This window comes from Acinonyx jubatus, chromosome B4 (genome assembly GCF_027475565.1).
Source record: "Acinonyx jubatus isolate Ajub_Pintada_27869175 chromosome B4, VMU_Ajub_asm_v1.0, whole genome shotgun sequence".
Classification (NCBI taxonomy): domain Eukaryota; kingdom Metazoa; phylum Chordata; class Mammalia; order Carnivora; family Felidae; genus Acinonyx; species Acinonyx jubatus.
This window is the reverse complement of record NC_069387.1, coordinates 69,461,132-69,480,765: the sequence shown is the minus strand read 5'-3', so window position 1 is coordinate 69,480,765 and position 19,634 is coordinate 69,461,132. Positions and strand designations below refer to the sequence as shown.

General features: G+C 37.3%; 1 protein-coding gene across 5 annotated transcripts in view; it reads left to right on the top strand.

Annotated features, from left to right (window-relative positions):
• Positions 1-19,634, top strand: part of ADAMTS20 (ADAM metallopeptidase with thrombospondin type 1 motif 20) — a 172,660-nt gene that overhangs the window by 19,973 nt on the left and 133,053 nt on the right. The gene's annotated exons all lie outside the window — the stretch shown is intronic.

The following is a 19,634-nucleotide window of genomic DNA, read 5'->3' as shown; positions in this document are numbered from 1 at the left end:
TGCCATCTGTTTTGGGATATAATGATATGTAGGCCTTTGAAGGTTTTCTCTGGGAATGCACTTCTTAACCTTTGCTATTATAAGAGTGCCATTTTGGAGTGGTTCTCACTGTGTCTAAGGCCGTGTTTTAAATCTATTGACATAATAGATGCCTTTCTTATGCTTTTAATATGAGCATAAGGGTTTCATTTTTATGGCTTCAAAGAAAACACAAATGGGTACAGCTTCACAATAGAATTCTACAGAAGGCAGCTTATGCTTGTTCTGATCTACCATTCAGGAGCAGCTTGTTTAATGAATTGTTTAGCTTCTTAAGAAGAAAACCACCAAGTAGACACTCTGAATGCATAAATGTTTCACATAATGATATGCAGGGTTTTGCATTCACAATCAGTGTTCATTATCAGAAAGAGAATGGAACAAGAAAAGCCAGTCTTTTGTTTAAAAATTTTTTATACTACACATTTATTACAAAAACACAAAATTAAATAGAAAGTTATGGAATTTCATTTTTTAATCACAATTTTTCCACATTTATCTACTAAAACCTCGAAGACTGTATCCTTTACAAGTCTTAAAAATGGACGTAATTTAAGTACAACTAACCTACGTATCTTTAATCACAAAGCAATCAATTAATGGCCTAAATAATTAGCTGCTAATCATCATTTTGTTAGGCAAAATGGAGACTTGTGAACATAATTAGTAAAATGTTATCAAAGGCTTTTTCTTCCCCAATTCACACATTATTGTTCAGACATACTTGTAGGATCTTCTATTCCACAGGTGAACCTTGATTCAGAAGGACCTCTTCAAATGGGTTGGTCTAAAGATTGAGCACATGAACCAAAAAGGTTAAGGGGAAAAGGGAAAGTCATTTTTTCCCCACATTTCTATGATGGTCTTAATTCATTTTGGCCCTAAAGTGTTGCAATTCATAGTGCTTTCAAGCCTTGATGGTTGTTTTCAACATCAGGTTTGACAGTGGCTCCTTGAGGCCATACAAATTACATTTGGTTGCCAAACCTAACTATTGTGGATGCCAGGCTCCAGGTAGACCTCCGACATTGTCTAAGTAAAATTGAGTCAAAATGGCAAAACACCCCAAAACCCCACAAAATGAGCAAACAGCCTCTGTATGCTACCATCATCCACCCTAACAAAACTAAAACCTCAGAAGGGGGAGGCTCTGAAAAGGTTGGGAATGAAATATCTTCTGGGTTTTTACATGCAGTTCTGCTCTTGCTTATCCCCCTTGTCACCCACGGCAGAGCGCAACTGGTCCTGGTAAGCTCTGCAGTCTTTTCCCTTGTTACTCTGCCCCTCTCCTCTCAGTGTCAGGAGTTTAGGAGCTTAAAACATTTCTTCTATTAAATGGGACTTGACATGAGTAAAATGAAAGGTCTTTGAATGGGTTTTAGATGATGTTGGCCAGTTTCAAAGTTTCTGTGTTTTTCCTAGTTTTTTCTAAACTTATCCTTAGTCTTGGAGTCCCTAACATGTGCCAAGGAATGTACTGGGTAAAACTTGAGTGATTCTCTTCATTCAGGTTCTCAAAGCCCTGGGGGTGGTAAAAGAACACAAGAACAGAAATCACAAACTGAATCGAGGCTGCTGTGGGCAAGGAGCTGTATTACAAGCAGCTCAAGGGGCTGAGCAGCAACTTCCTGGGTTTTTACCAAGGAAGTGATACTTAAAGCACCTAATCTTCATTGTGAAGGATTTTTGGGCATTTTCAAAGCAAAAGTAAAAGGTTGATGGTAGAGGGGACTTGTATTAAAAAAAAAAAAAAAAAAGCACCCAAGATTAGTTTAGATCAAGTATGGTAAGGTGACAGACCTGGAAATAACTACCTTTTGAAAGAATTTTACAATTCGCAAGAGAAGGGGACATGCCACCCCATGACAAGCTATGAAGCATGTGGGTTGGTCAGGAGGCAGGAAGGAGTGTGGGGAAAGCATGGGCAAAAGGGTTTATTACTATAGTAGTGGAGAGGTCCTCCGTTGGGCAGGAAGTAAAACAGATACTGAGGTTTGTAGTGAGAGGATTTTTAATAATTTCAGTGTGCCTGGGGCGCCTGGGTGGATCAGTTGGTTGAGTGACCGACTTCGGTTCGGGTCATGATCTCACAGTAGGTGAGTTCGGGCCCTGCATCGAGCTCTGCGCTGACAGCTCAGAGCCTGGAGCCTACTTCGGATTCTGTGTCTCCCCCTCTCTCTGCCCCTCCCCTGCTCATGCTCTGTGTCTCTCTCTCTCTCTCTGTCTCTGTCTGTCTGTCTGTCTCTCTCTCTCTCTTTCTCTAATATTTAAAAGAAATAATTTTGGATTTGAATGAGGAGAGACTCAAGCCCAGGGGACTGAAAGGAGCTATGTTGTCAACAGAGGATTTAGACGTCAAGTGAATTGCACATAAAAGAGTAAATTGAAGATAATTTCCTTTAAAGCTTTTTCCTCAGCTTTGAGATGGTAAAGATTGTTCTGTGTATAACCCAGGCGGATAATCCTATGAATGCATGAGAATTCTTTTAAGTAAAATTTTACTTGTATACAGGCTATTTCCCTTTTAAAGACTTAATCAGCATTGGTTTGAAGAAATATGATGTCTTTAGTGTCGGCAAGGGCCACAGTTGACTTAGGAAGCCAGGAGTCTGGTAACAGAGTTGTACTTCTGGCTCTCCTACTGACTTGGAGAATTTACTTCTCTGGATCTTAACCTACAGTAGGTAATAAATGGCTAATGAATTTGTTTCAGTACAGGTCAAGTCTCCAGTTTTTTATTAACTTGAGTACCTCATAGTTATAGGGACCAGGCAGTTATAGGAAATGAGTAAAGTGAGGTGTCAGTAGGACACTGAGGTGTCCATTGGGCAGTGGGATGGACGTGCTTCTGGCAAAAGGTGCACAGGGAACTTGAGACCAGTATTACCACATCTTTTGTATTATAACGTAAAGCTAGGATTTTTCAATTGGGGGTGGGGGAGAAACTGTCATGTTTGGTTAGCCACCCGTTTACAGAATCTTAAAGATTTCCAGGGTCCCTGACCGCGGCCAATATTTTGAACTGATAAACTTGAAAAGAAACCACCAGTCTCCTCCACCTTACTCTCCATTTGTACCCCTCCCCACCAAAGAAGCCTTTTTTTTTTGTTTAAACTCTAAATCAAACACATACTGTAATGGAAACTTAGCAAGTGCTACTTTTTGAAAGTCCTATTATCTAGAAAATACTGGTATTTGAATAACATCATCTGCCCAAACCATTCAAATCACCCTTTTTGCTTTGTTAATTAACATTTGTGCCCTTTAGGATAGTTTCTTCAGTGGTCATTCTTCAGTTGTCCCAGTAATGTTAAATTTTATCCCCGAAACAAAGATCCTAAATTGTGAAATTTTAAGATGTTTGAGATTATGAATCCTCAGCACTACATCTGCCTAATATGGATTATGAAAAACTCTCAGAATGCTCTTCATGGTCCTCTTCCCGACCCTCGGAAGAACGATAAGCTGTGATCATTGTGAACTTTTACAGATGGTTTCTGTGAGGGGGAGAGCCTGGCAGTGCTGTGACAGTTCGACGAGGACAGCATTCTTAAAAGACCTGTTTTGCCAGTTGGGTGCTCTGCTTCACAGAATGAAATTTATGGGTAATAATGTATCCCAAGAACCAGGATCAATCTGCTGCATATGATGCTTTGTGTTAAGTCTGTGGCAGTGTCCCAGAGCTTTGAAGTCCTGTTTTCTCTAAAATCTTATCCAGTACTACTTGCTTTTCTTTTTTTCCTCTTCTGACAGAGCAGGAGCTCGGGAGAGAGTCTTAAGCAGGCTCCATGCTCGTCATGGAGCCCCACGTGGGGCTGGATGTTAGGACTGTGAGATCATGACCTGAGCCAAAATCATGAGGCTGATGTAACCAACTAAGCCATCCAGGTGCCTCTTATCTTGTATTTCTAACGAGGTGGCTAATTCCCACATCCGGTGAATGATGTGAAAAGGGAACCAGAGTGTGTGTTTAATCTGATCAAGTGCATTTTGAAAACAGAACATGGAAAGTAACTTTAATCTTACATTTCATGTGTGGTAATAATAGTTCTTTAGGAAGAACTACCTGTCCACTCCTAAGAATTAAGTTTTTCTAGGGGAACCTGGGTAGCGGTCGAGCATCTGACTTCAGCTCAGGTGATCTCATGGTTTATAAGTTTGAGCCCCGCATCATTCATAAGCTCATAAGTTTGAGTGCTGATAGCACAGAGCCAGCTTCCCATCTTCTGTCTCCCTCTTTCTGCCCCTTCCCCAAGTGTTTTTTCTCAAAAATAAACCCTAAAAGGTTTCTAAAAATCTTCTCTTTATTCAAGGATTATATATTTATGCTATACTGGAAAAATTGTGGGTAGAAATGATGTATTCTTAATTTTGAAGGTAAGGTTTCTTTCCCTTGATGACTTCTCTGTGCTGCCTTGGAAATGTATAGGAGAGATTATGAATTTTAAGGTATAAGAGAAGCTATCCTAATCATAACCTTTAACTGAAGAGTAAAATGTGCCAGTGTCTTGAACATAATGGTGTCAAACTAAATCAGTTACAATCTGATTACCTTTCAGTTTGTAAAATTAGTTTCTCATTTGTTGCTAGGATTTCAAATTTATTTTGACTCCTGTCTGCTTATGCTGGTTCATGGGTTTGTTAAATCTGCTGAGGAGGGTCTGAGACTATTAACCCTTCTTTAAATAGATTGCACATCTGTTTTTTCTGTTCTGCCATTAAGGCCTTTGCCATCTTTGTTTTAAGTTGGTGCACTTCTTGTCTTTGAAATTCCTAGGTAAGGTTTTTAGTCACTTCGCAACTTGGTAAAGTCCTTATGAGTTTTTACTAGACAGCAATGTATGCCTCTGCTGCAGAAGTGGAATACATTTCCATTGACCCTTCTCACAGTGCTTGCTCCTCTGTGATCTACACCTTGGATTTCCTTTGGCTTGTTTCCTATTTGGTCACTTAGTCTTTAGGCAATCTCTCCTTAATCTTCCACTTCCATAACATTTCAGATTTATTTTTAAAAATACCTTTAAATAGGAGTTGATTTAAATACTTAAGATACTCTTCATTTATACAGATGAAAATGTGATTGAAAAAATGATTAGAGTCCTTCGTTTCTAGGTCTCTGACTAATTGTACATTCTTAGACCCTTGCTTTACTGAAAATTGCTATTTTATAATTAGCACCTTATTTTCATGTGGCTAATGTACGTACCTGCTTATAATTCTGTAAGATTAAGAATGTGGTCTTTAGAATATCAAGCTATAAAATATCTCAATGTAGGGGCTGTATTGTTCTGCATGTAATTAACACTACCTTGGATGTTTAGATCTCTGCTATCTCACTTATTAACTTGAAGGTTTTATGTTCCTTAAAGTAAAAAAAAAAATAGCATTTTATTCCATCTTTTACATTCTTCACAGCAAGTAGTACTATGTTACATAATACAGTAACTGTTGTGCAAACAAGTGAGGAATTATTACCAAAATAACCTTTCTGTTCAGGTCTGTAAGACAAGGTTCATTCAGAAGGTGATTTGGGGCCTCCTGGAAAGACCATAGCTCAGATGGGGTTGTCTGAGAAGGCTTCTTTGAGGAAAAAATAACTCCTTATCTGAGACCCAAAAGATGAGCAGGAATTGGTCAGGAGAAAGGGAGAGGATAAAAAGTATTCCAGATGGAAGCAACAGTATGTACAAATGCCTGGTGATGAGACAGTGCTTGAACCACTCAAGTAACTAAAAGTAGTTAAGGTGTAGGATATCAGGGGGCAAGATGATGTGATGCTGGAGAGGTAAGGAGGAGCAAACTAGTGAAGGTATTAGTAAACTTCAAGGGATTTGGGCTTTAACTTAAAAGCAATCCAGTGGGTGTTGGGAGTCCTCTCCCCCGATAGTTCAAACTGAGGTCCTGGTATATAGGGTCTGATTTTGTTTGACCTGACTTGGCCTCACCCAGTTGCTGTTACTGGTAGCAGAGCTATAATCAGCCACCCTACTTGTGGAGTCAGGACAATGCAACTGTATCATAGATGGAGTTTGGGGATAGACACCCAATTTGAAGCCGGGGGCTGTTAGATAAACAGATGCTGGGTAGGGAAAACCAGAAAGTTCACCAACAGGTGGACAGTTGTGATTGGTGTTGGAAAAATTCAGGTAACTTTGAGCACTACAAAATGAGGTGCCCAAAACTGATGAGAAATATAGAATATAGGATATTTTTGGCATCCATAGATTCACAGCTAAACTTGTGCTGAGAGGTGGAATGGATAGAGGACTGAGATATTAGTAACTAACATACAGGCTATGTACAAGGACCAGTAATATTCTTAGTGTGACACTGTTCAGAGTTTTAGGTTAACTCCTTTCTCTTCTATATCCAGTAATTATGTATATATGATAGCAGATTGGGATTATTCACTTGGCTTTTTGGGACACACATTCCTCAGCATTTTATTTGGGGGATGGGAAGAGTACAAATTGAAAGGCCAAAGGTAAAGTTTATGTTGTGATCTTCAAAATATCTTGCAATGGCGAATAGACATTTCTGACTTCTTTTTAGTATATCCACTACTAGCCCTAGAGGGCTCCATTCATAGTACTCATCTGGAAAAGAGAAAATATATGGTGTAGGGTCAATACATAGCCCTTTGTTTCCTACCTCATGGTGGGCTGGAGGAAGGAGAGCAAATGAGTGCATTGGTAAGACCTGTACTGGTTTTCCATGTTCCAAATGAGTAAATGAAGAAACGAGCCGACTGCTAAGGGGAGGTTCTTGTTCTTGTTCCACATTAATAGCTCCGGAGGCTGAGGCCTCACTCAACCTTGTCCCAACATGGATTTGTTTATTCATTTGTTCCTTCATTTGTAAAATATTTGAGTACCTCCTTCATGGAAACTACAAAGGTGCTGAGGCCTGTTTAAGATGTCCCATAACCAGCCTGTACAAGCATAGGGAAGGAGGGAGGGTAGTAGGAGATGAAGTCACAGTGTTTGTGGGAGGCTAAGTCGAGTAGTTGTGGGTGGATCCAGGTTGTGGGGCTTGAACACTAAACAAATGAGGGGCTTTATGAAAAAATAGAAAAATTATGAATGCAAAATCTCTAGGATTCTTCTCAAGGCCTTAAAAGGGATTTTTGCGAGAGACCAGAAGTTTTAAGCGGCTTTAGGTTCATGGTGAATCCACCCCAGCACATAGGATATTATAAATCACATTAGGTATTTTGGCTACGACTAACCTTAGAAGCCACTGTAGGATTTTGAACAGAAGAGGGACATGATCAGCCTGCATTTTAAAGGGATCACTCAGATAGTTACATGGAGAAAAGCTAGCAGAACAAGGGACAAAGCAAGAAAGATAATGCAATCATTATGTTGAGCAATGCTGACCTCTTGAATTTAGGGTGTAGCCATGAAGTTAGAAGTAGCCACGTTCAATATGCACTTTGGACAGGTGTGAGGGGCTGAGTGTTGACAGGAGTGGTCAGATTATCCTAAAATGTGTGTGTGCGTGCACATGTGTGTGTGTGTTTAATTTTGCCTGAGCAGATGAAGGATGGAGTTTTCATTTACCAAGAATGGGTAAGGCTGTGGGAACCACAGGTTAGGAAGGAACATCCGATTTATTTTATGTGTAAATCCAAGTTGGTTTCATATAGTGTAATAATGACTTTGGGAAAAGAATTTAGTGATACATCACTTACAACACCCAGTGCTCATTCCAACAAGCACCCTTCTTAAGGTCCATCACCCACTTAGCCCATCCCTCCCACACAACACCCCACCAGCAACTCTGTTCTCTGTATTTAAGAGTCTCTTAAGGTTTGTCTCCCTGTATTTTTATCTTATTTTTGCCTCCCATCCCCTATGTTCATAATTTGACTTTGAGATCCCAGTCAGACATCTGGGGGGAGACTAGTAAAGTAGGCAATAGAAGATGAATGGGAAGGTTGGTATGGAGGTCTGGACTTGGAATAACTTAGGAGTATCCTATGTTTTAAGGCTGCCCGCAATTGCGTAGGGAATAGATAAGAGTATGGAAGAGAAATTCCAAGAACTGAATGGTGATGCATGCCAATGTTTAGCACTTGGAGAGGTGAGGATTAAACTAGGAAAAATTAAGAGGTCAGGAAGACAGGACAGGAATGTGTGCCCCAAAGCCATGTGAACTTTTCAAAAAGATACTACAGATTAATTTGCTAAATGGTGTTAGGAATTAAAAGAATATGAAGATTTGGAACTGATTATTGAATTTGCAAAGTAGCGATGATTGCTGACCTCAAATGTGTTAACTGAAAGGGTTCAAAAGTCTTGGCATGAACAAAACTTAAGTATTGTGAAGAGACTTAAATGAATTATTTTTACGTGGCCTTGTTGGGTTCTAATTATGTTGTGAAAACCATCATTACAAAAGTCACATGTTAAACTTTGAGGTAGAACATTAAATAAAAAAAACCTATTTGAATGAAAGAGCTCAATCTGTCAGTTTTAAACATTGTTTTGTCAAAATCCCAAAATAGGAGATTTAAAACTATCAAAAGCAATGGTAAATAAAACTTTATTTTGTTGATGGAAATATTTCATAGAAATTAAAAAAAAATTTTTTTTTAATGTTTGAGAGAGAGACAGAGACAGAGTGTGAGCAGGAGAGGTCACAGAGAGAGAGGGAGAGGGAGAGGGAGACACAGAATCTGAAGCAGGCTCCAGGCTCTGAGCTAGCAGCACAGAGCCCGATGCGGGGCTCGAACTCATGAACAGTGAGATCAGACCTGAGCCAAAGTCGGACGTTTAACCGACTGAGCCACCCAGGTGCCCCTGAAAATATTTCATAGGAATTTTAAAAATGCATCATTTATTCAGAAAAGTGTTTCTATATGTGGATCTATTTTGGACTTCGATTAGTCCATTCATTGTGCTACTACCATACTATATTTAAAAAAATATTATAGCTCTTGAAGTTCTGAAATGTGGAGGAGCATCCCTTGACTTTGTCAAGATTGTCTTTGTTGTTTATCCTTTGCATTTACACATAAATCTTAGAATCAGAGTTGGTTTCCGCAAAGGGAAAAATTTTGATTTTCGTGTTCGAGAGATCAATTTGATGAAATGACATCTCTATAATGTGTCTTCTAACCCATCAATAAGGTATTTTCACCATTAATTTGTTGGTCACATAATAGCCTCTACATCTCTTCGTAGAGGTATTGTGATTTTTTTTATCGCAAAAGGTATAACTTAAAAAAATTTTTTTCTCTGCATGAAAATGCAGGTAATTTTTAATATTCAGCAACCTTGCTCATATATTGTAATAGTTTATCTGTTGATGCTTTTGGATTTGTACATGAACTATCATATGGATGGCTATTTATTTTCCAATCTTTCAGCCTTCCCCGCCCCCCCCCCCCCTTTATTGCAGTGGCTAGGAGTTCTAGAACAAAATGGACTAGAAATGGCAATAATGAAAATCCTTGCCTCATCAATTTTACAAGGAAAACTTTCAACCTTTTCTAATGTGTGCAATGTCTGTAGTCTTCTCTTACTACCTATCCACTTAGGGAAGTTCCCTTACATTCCTAGCCTGAGAATTTTTATTGTGAATGGATGTTGAATTTTAGCAAAACTGTTTGCCTCTGCATATCCCAAGGTGATCCCTGTATCTTTCTCCTTTGTTCAGATAATTGATTTTCAAATAGAAAGTCCACCTTAGGTTTTTACCAGACTAGGTTTCGTAATGTCTTTAGAGTTTCTGTGAATGTTTTCATGAGTCTGTTTGGTTTGTAAATTTTCCCTTGCCACATTGAAAGAGCAAGAAGATAAGGTCCTGAAGGGAATGATTAAAGTGATGGACCATGGTATGTGAGCTGTAGAAGGATATCCTCATTTTTGTTTAGTTAATCTTACATGTGTACTCACTAGGTAAAGGAAAGAAGTGAAAATAACTCCATAGACTTGTGGAGAGCAATAAATGTAAATCTATTGTTTTAGATCGCTAATCAGCCATATAGCTCATTTTATAGTCTTCCTTTGGTCTACCAAACACAATTTAATTGCAAATGCTTAGTGAGGTAAATTTTAATCTTTGGCTCTCCACTGCTTACCCATGTGATAATTCCTCATGAAAAGGAAGTAAAGACTTTAATTATTTGCAATTAGAATCTGATTCACTATTGCTGCCCTACTTAAAGACCTGGAGACCTGAGCTTGGGCTGCTCTCAAAATGAGTACAAATGCAGGGGAAACTGCACAAGCATGGTCCATGTTCTTGGCTGGTCCCAGCCTGTGTTCCACTCTTTGTGAAGATCATTACTGCTAGAGTACGAGTTGGGCCCATTGCCAGGTCAGGCGACAGATACACTGTTTCATGTGGAGAATATCCAGACCTTTGGACCTACCCCAAGAAGGCTGCTTTCTTGGGCTTTTCTTTCTTGGAAGAGAGCCAGTAATCTGAAGGGATAAAACTCCCTCATTGTGTTAGTCTGCAGTATACAGATTTCTTTGCATATACATAAACGTACCTGATGTTAGATTAACATCCTGATGTTAAGATTGACAAAAACATTCTTTTAAAAAGTGATACAGTAAATCCTGATATGTACTGTAAAATAACAGGATACCTATTTGAAAATAAGAATTCAGTTTATCAGTGATTTCAAAGCTAGGTTTTTCCCACATATTCACACCAAAATTAGTAGACTTAATAAAAACTGACAAAAGCAATATGAATAAAAACTAATTCCATGATAAAGACATTAAGTACCATTAAAATTTAGAGTTTTAAATTTTAACATTTTATATTCAGTGACTGCCTTTAATTAGACCTAAGTTTTTTTTAAACATTAAAAGTACTTTGAAAAATACCTTTAGTATTTCTTTTAAAAACTCTTTAAAGCAAATATCAAAAGTTAGAATTTTTCACATGAGAATAGTATTTTCATTTGAGGCCTGTTTCAGGAACGACAGATCTAGGAGGAATAACTTACAGTGACCAGAGTAGCAGTAGACAAAAATGAGTTAAAGCACAAAGTTAGATGACCTTTTAGATTTTTGAGCTATAACATAATTTTTCCAAAAAACATTCAAGACAAACTAGTTAATAGGAAATGTTAAAAATATTAATATGAACAAGTTAATAGTGTGGAAAAAAAGTATTCTATCAGTACTTGATAGAACAAGTAGAGAGGCTTAAATTCCCACTCTTATGTAACTGCATTTTGAGAGGTATTAGAATACTTAATACTTAAAATGACCTCAAAGTATTTTTGGAATGATTGCACAGGCATGAGGCAGACTGTCCAATAATGTGGGAAATCTTGTAGTTTGGGAGCACTCCTCTAAAGTTTGGAAAACAGTTTTAGGTTATGTGTTAAATGATAAAATGGATATAGGTTAGAAATGGATGGCCATGGGAGCACCTGGGTGGCTCGGTTGGTTGAGCATCTGATTCTTGATTTCAACTCAGGTCATGATCTCACAGTTCTGGAGTTCGAGTTCCACATAGGGCTCCATGTTGATAGTGGGCAGCCTACTTGGAATTCTTCTATTCCTCCCTGTCTTTCTGCCCCATCCCTTGTGCATGCTCTCAAAAATTTAAAAAAAAAAAAAAAAAAAAAGGATTGCCACAAAGGCTGATCTGAAGGTAGGAACGTTAATAAAGTAGAATTGTAAAATAAACTCCCTAGAGATCAGTGTTCATATGAGTTCTGAATAAATGATTTTTCTCTAAAGAATGAAATGTTCTATTTCATCTGCATTTTCAGATACTAGGGTATAAATTTAACTTGTAAGATTTTCAAACATCTCTCCAAGAAGCCTTACAGTAGGAGTTTGGAGTATCACATTAGCCAATGTAGAGTTGTCTCTCTAAATTTTTATACTGTCAGTTGGCTAATTTATCTGTCTTACTTTGCTTAGAATTTCTGATAAGACAAGATTTGAAGTTGTGGAAAAAAAGACTTTGTAACATGCAAAGATTACATAGTTCATCTTTTATCCCCTTCAAGTGTAGAGGTTGGGATGCCAGAAGCTTGAAAGGGACAGCCAGCTTGTATTTCTTTATACCCAAAACAGTCCTAAAGGTTTTGAAATTAGGAGTGAATGTGTGCCTGTTTTCAACTCCTAATCTATTTAAGAATTCTTGATTCAGCTTTTTAGGGAGCCCTGTCCTATACATCTTGAGTGAACTCATGGGATGGCTTCTGGAGAATGTAGGAGAGGAAAGGGTAGTTCATGCTTGACCTGCTGGACCTGTGTTCCCTTTGACCTGTCAGCCTTTGTAGCAGAAGGAACTAAAATTGCTTGCTGGATGTAGGATTAATGGGAATGATTTGGGGATTTGCAGTGTTCTTTTTCTCTTTCAGGGCCTCCCTAGTGAAAGGACAGTACTGGGTCTGTCCCAGGTCTGTGCACGACAGAAATCAATGACAGTATACCAAATCTTGGCTCAGCTCTGATTCTGTAGTTCAAGAAGGACTAGACCCTATATTTTCATGAATATGACTAGCTAGTTCCTTTTAGTTTTGTAGGAGACAGCATTTTCCATTGTGACCCCAGTTACTAAATTCTTAACATTCTACATGTATTACCTCATGTGACCTTTTGAAGAGTCATGTGATCTGGAATTCAAATGTAATAATGAATATTGAGGAAATCTGAATTCATTTCTTTGTTATGCCACTTACTCAGTTGGTGGCTGTTGAAATTGTGTGTAACCTGTGTCACATGTCTGTTTTAAAATGTGCACTATAATAGAAACTGATTCAGGGATACAACAAGGACTTAGTGATGTAATAATTCGTTTATGTTTCAAGTTTCAGCCAGTCACGGGCAAGTCCATAATTGCACATTTACTGCTAGTAGTAGGTGGGGGTTCTAATTAACTGGGGAACCTCTTTGAAATAAAGCTTTATAAATTTTATAAGCTATAGGTCATAATTCTGTAAGGGTGGTAGAGACTTCTAAAACTGACATCATGGGGGACTGAAGATTTTTCTAAATCTGTTACTGAATACTAAAATCCTATTTTATTACCTAGGTTACCTGGGTAGTTTAATCTTCCCATTCACCACTTTATTCACCTATAAGATGAGGATACTAATAGTATTTACTTTACAGAACTATTAATAATAAAGGAGATAACATATATGAAGTGTACCAGTACATGGTGATTACTCATTAAGTGCTTTTTTCATAATTCACACTAGTATTAACATCATCAATAGCGTGGCCTAATAGGACAGATCACCCAGAAAAGTTGAAATCCTGAGGAAGTATGCTAGATTTTATAATATCTGATAAGATCACTATTTCAAGGCACACACAATTCTTTGAATTGGGAGCCCTTTTGACTGTTTTACCAGTGGTTTGAAATGTTGATGATCCAGAATACGCTTGTTCTGATTTTATGCTCATTTTCAAAAACAATTTCCTGCTATTGTAGAAGTATAAAATTTGTTCATTTGGTCAAATACAGAGCCTTTGTGTCCATTCTAACTTATGTAGAGACCAGAGTGAATATTTCACTTGCTATCAGGAAAACCAAAGGTAATCTCTCCATCTTTGAATTGCTATTGTACATCAGTTAGGAGAACTCATACCCTGAATTTCTAGTTTCCTAAACCTTGTGTCCCGAAGTGTGTTCCTTTCTTCTCTTTCCCAATTTTCTATCCTTTGTCCTAATTTTTCCTTCTTCCCATGAACATTTGTTGAGCGCTTACAAAGGCCATAACACATTACCCACAGTGTTCTTAGTCTTTGGAGAGTACATAGCTTGCTGGTGGTGGTATGACGATTGTGTTAGTGGTGGGCTATAGGGAAAGGCTTGGACTTATGGGCAGTGCGGATCAGTGGTAACTTGTTGAGCTAACAGGGATGTTCCTGAAAATAACTTTGTTTGGACATGAATGAAGGACGAGTGAGAGGGACCGGGATGGAAGATGATGGGGCCATTTTGGAGACTTTGTCTAATTTTGCATTCATAATGCTGATATTCTAAGAAGGACTTGAATGAGTTTAGAGACACGGACAATGACAATAGGAGCAATACGAAAAAGGTTGTGAAAGAGAAATGATACAACTTGGGGACCAGATAAAAAGGGTAAAAGGACAAGAAGAGCTCAATGGTAGTGTACTGTTTAGTGTGAGTTACATGTAATAGGTTATTACTCATAATGAAAGTAAAGCTGGGAATAGGGATAGAAAACTCAATTTAGTATATTTTGAATATAAAGTGCCAGGAGGATGTTCAAGTAGAATCATGGATTCCTAATTACATTGTTGAAAATAATCCATGATATAAACTACTAAAAAATTGTGAAACAATCTCCATGCATTCTATAAAACACTATATGGTTAAGTGTTGTATTTACAGATGTAATTAAACATCTTAAGTTCTAGTGGGCACATTATCCATTGCATGATGTTCCTGATTTGATGGATTTGGTTTGCTCTAAATTAGTTTTGGGCTGTAATACGCTTGTTACTAATAAAGGATGGCACATCACTTTAGCATTTGACTTGGAACATAAATAAAGACAAACATTTCATAAAGATGATGTAATTGACAAATGAGCTTTCAATGCCCATTTAAGATATTTGGAAAGGTCACTTGATCATTTGTTGCACTGCTTAATTAGAAAGTTCAAAAAGTAATGATATTAGACATTAAGCCTGTGAAAGTTACAGATGCTGTTTTTAGAAATGTAACTAAAAATTACAATTAAAAAACAAGTTTATTGTAATGACTTAATGGACACTGAGATGTTAATTACATAGTTTGATTCACTTTGAATCACACCCATCCCATGTAGCCTATGTTAAAATTTGAGCTGTATACTTAAGTACTTTTTGGCTCATTATATACATTTTTATGGCTAAGTACTTGTGTATTCTATGAAAGTTTCTACAAAAATAAGATCGTACACATTTTTTACTTAAGAACACATGGCCTGGGGCGCCTGGGTGGCTCAGTCGGTTGAGCGTCCGACTTCGGCTCAGGTCACGATCTCGCGGTCCGTGAGTTCCAGCCCCGCGTCGGGCTCTGGGCTGATGGCTCAGAGCCTGGAGCCTGCTTCCGATTCTGTGTCTCCCTCTCTCTCTGCCCCTCCCCCGTTCATGCTCTGTCTGTCTCAAAAAATAAATAAATGTTAAAAAAATAAAAAATAAAAAAAAAAACACATGGCCATCCTTCCATATCAAACACAGAGACCTAATTCAGTAACAGTTGTATAACATTTCATTCAGTTATTTCTCTGTTGAGGATGTTAGTTTGAAAATTCTTAAATTGAGCCTCTTGGATTTTTTAGCTATAAAAGCCATTTATCTGCAAAATCAAAACAATGAAAACTTTCTTCCTAATACTCCTATTGTATATTTCATTTTGTCCTGCTTTAGGTAGCATTACCAGAACAAGAGTATATGATAGTGAGAGCTGTCCTATTGCTTGAATAGCTGTTAGTTTAGTACATTATTTAAGAACTTAATATAATAGGGGCACGTGGGTGGCTCAGTTGGTTAAACATCCAACTTAGGCTCAGGTCATGATCTCAGAGTTTGAGTTCGAGTCCTACGTTAGGCTCTGTGCTGACAGCTTGGAGGCTGGAGCCTTCTTCACATTCTGTGTCTTCCTCTCTCCTTCTTCCCACCCCCCACTTGTGTTTGATCACTATTTCTCAAAAAGAAACATAAAAAAAACCTTAATATGTATCATGAATATATGAATCAACATGAAATGCAGGACTGTGAGCAACCCGTGTAAAACCATGTACTTCCGCTCATACCCTCCCATTGTGTCCACCTGCCTTCCCTCACCTGAGGCAGCCATCACTTTTAAATCCCAAAACTCAGAGAAAAGATTCATTCATTCTGCTGTGTTTTGAGGAAGTATGAAATCCTATTTCTTGTCAATTATTTTGGCAAAGTTGTATACAACATTATCATTTCATTTGCTATAGAAATTAAATTTTTGGGATCTCTAATACTGTTTGTTAAATTATGGTTATTTTTTTCCCTCTTTAACCTTCATTGTCAAACAGTATCTTTTAATGGTTAAAACCACTGATGCTGGAACCAGATTCCCAGAATTTGTATCCCAGATGTGCTATTTAATATATGGCTGGATTTTATTAACCTGATTCTATGAAACTTTTGTTTGTGATAGGCAAATCTAAACTGTTCACTGTTATGATAAGTAGTCTATTTAGTTTTGTTCCTTTTATTTGCAGCTCAATTGATGATCAGCTGTGGTTATAAATTTTTCAGTTTCCATGTTGCAGATTTTCATCTGTAATACGGGATTAACAACAATACTTATGTCCTTTGGGACTGTTAAATGAGTTAATATAATGAAATTTGCCAGAAATGCACTTGACTCATTGTAAGCAGTCTGTTAGGTATTGTATTTTATATCGATGGTTGAATTCTTTTTTCCCTAATTCCTTACGTAAGATGATTTTCTTCTTAGAAATTACCTCCTCCCTTTAAAACTGGAAGTTCTGGGTATGTGTTTCTCCCTTCTAATGTGCTTATATTTAGTAACTATGTATACACACTTACATTTTGTATTTAAAAGTAAATTCTATCCCTTTTGCATTAAGCTTTATGAATTATTTCCTTCTGCCCTACTGAAATTTTCTTAAGCTGAATATGCCAATTTTCAGTGTTGTTAGCAGTATGAGACATTCAGGTGCTCCACATTATATTTCTGTGATTTCTCAGTATTTTTCATTTTAGCCTTTTGGGTAGGTATATAGTCATGTCTCATTGTGAATTGGCTTTTTCATGATAATCAATATTTTGGCAGCATTTCATATGTTCATATATTTTTGGATTTTGTCTATTGTGAAGTATTCAAGCCTCCCTTAATTTTACTGGTTTTTATCAATTATGGTTTAACTATATAACCCATATATAAGCCATTTGTTTATGTTGCAACTATCTTCTCCCATAATGGTGTTTTTAGTGAACACAAGTTCAGTCTTAATTTATTCAAATGAATAGTTTATAATGTTTAGTATTGTTTGTGTCCTAAGGAATCCTTTCCTTTTTTGAAATTTTAACTAAGATCATGAAAATCCTCTTTCCTGTCATCTTCTAAGAACCTTATGAAACAAATTTGGAGTTGTTTTCTTTTTTGCAAATCTTACAGTATTTGAAAAAGTACTGTTCTTTTTTTAAATACTTAATAGTATTTAGTGGTGAAGCTCTTGGAACTTGGATTATTTGGGGGAAAATTGATTAGGACTCAATTTTTAGACTTTTTTATTTGGACAAACTTTTAAAAAGTTAGGTGGTTATTTAGGCTTTTTAATTCTTCATAGGCCATATTTGATAAGTTGTGTTTTTCCAAGAATGTTCTAGAAAACAGCTCTAAATTTGTTTCCATCAAATTGCTTGTATTACTTGTTAATGTCCATAGGATCTTGATACTGGCTAGTTTTTCCTTTTTAACTTAGCCAGAATTAAATCTTTAGACGTGCAATTTTGTAGTATTGTTCCAGAAGCTTCTTTCCCCTTTTATTCTATTTTTTCTATTAATTGCTATGTTGTTGCCTTTAATCATTCCAGTTTGGAGTTCTCATTTGTTTCATTATTTTAGCCTATATAGAGCCATCTACTCTAAATAACTCTTGTCAGTCTAACTTCTTCAAACCACAGTGCTTCCTTAATTGGATTATATTCCCATTTTACCTACTATTGCTAGCAAGGGAAATAGTTGATTTCTTAGCATCCAAGCTGGACACTCTTGGGGAGATTTCTCAGTGAGATACTGACTGGCCCTGTGTAACTACCCATTCAGCTTTGTATGAATTTGATTATTTTAGACACATGTAGGTGAAATTATACAGCCTTTTCTTTGTGACTGGCTTCTTAGCATAATGTCAAGGTTCTTTAGCATGTAAAAATTTCCTTTTTAAGGCTGAATAATCCATAGTATGTATATACCACATTTCATTTATCCATTGATGGACATTAGGGTTGCTTCCATCTTTTGGCTATTGTGAACAATGCTGCATGGAATGTGGGTGTAGAAATACCTCTTGAAGACCCTGCTTTTGATTTTTTTCTTTGAACATCTCAGAAGTAGACTTGCTGGATCTTAGAGTAGTTCTATTTGTAAAATTTTCAGACACCTTTATTTTCTGTAGCGGTTGCACCATTTTTATAATCCCACCAATAGTTTGCAGGGATTGCAATGTCTGCACATTCTCACCAACACTTAGGTTTTTTTATAGTAGCCATCCTAGTGGGTGTGAAGTGATACCTCACTGTAGCTTTCATTTGAATTTTTCTAATTAGTAATGAGCATCTTGTCACATGGTTGTTTGGCCATTTATATATTGCCTTTGGTGAAATGTCTATTCACATCCTTTGCCCATATTTGAATAGGACTATTTTTTGTGGAGTTGTAGGAGTCTTTTAAAAAGACATCGTATGGGGCGCCTGGGTGGCTCAGTTGGTTGAGCGTCTGACTTCAGCTCAGGTCACGATCTCCTGGTCTGTGAGTTCGAGCCCCGCGTCGGGCTCTGGGCTGATGGCTCAGAGCCTGGAGCCTACTTCCGATTCTGTGTCTCCCTCTCTCTCTGCCCCTCCCCCATTCATGCTCTGTCTCTCTCTGTCTCAAAAATAAATAAATGTTAAAAAAAAAAATTAAAAAAGACATCGTATGTGTATACATCTGTATATACACACAATGTATACACACACACATCTCCCCATTTGTTCAGGGAGTTGTATTTATGATCCCCTACCATTCCTGTATTTCCATTAGAATGTAATTATCTGGGGGAGAAAATAAAGGTCAGTGGGTTAATGGAGCTTGCCTTTTTTAGTCCATAAATAATAATCAAATATATAATAAGAAAACTACATCCTGCATTTCATCATAGTTCTGATGCTTTTTTTAAATAGGAAGTTTGAGTGAATGGTACTTACTATGGTCCTAACCATTGCAATCTATCAAGTTCCTATAACGCTGGTTCACAGCATGCATCTATTAAATTGATACTCATTAATACTACAATGTTGAAAAAATTTCCCATGATAATTTCAAATCAGATTACAGTACATTTAATGGAGTTCAAGGAGCATATCCCAGAATGACTTATTCTAGCAAATAAACAGAAAATCTCATGAGCTTTATCTAGTAAGTATTGATAAAGAGATCCATTAAAAAAAATTTAAACACAGATCCAAGGATGTTCTTTTACTTCCATGATGGCTTACCAACAACAATTGCAAGTAGATGGTGCACCGTGCTTATGACCATCCGGTATCACTAGGCAAGATTCTGCTGCCAGTAGTGAACCTAGTGGAAAAAAAGGAAGACTTTGCTGCCAGCCAAATAGGTGAATAGGTCACCAGTATATGACTCTCAGCCAGAAAGAGCCTAATCAATACTTTCCCTTCAGGTTTCCCGAAAGCATCTAAGCAAAAGCTCCAGAACCTGGCACATCGAGACTTAAAGAAGAGTGGAAACACAGCTGAATAGCTTTGGAGAGCCATTTGTCTTAAATAATTAAAGATAAAATCCAACCCCGCCCCCCCCCAAAAAATAAAGCACCTGCTGTTATATATCACCATCACCCCAAAACTAAGGCTACATTTCTCATG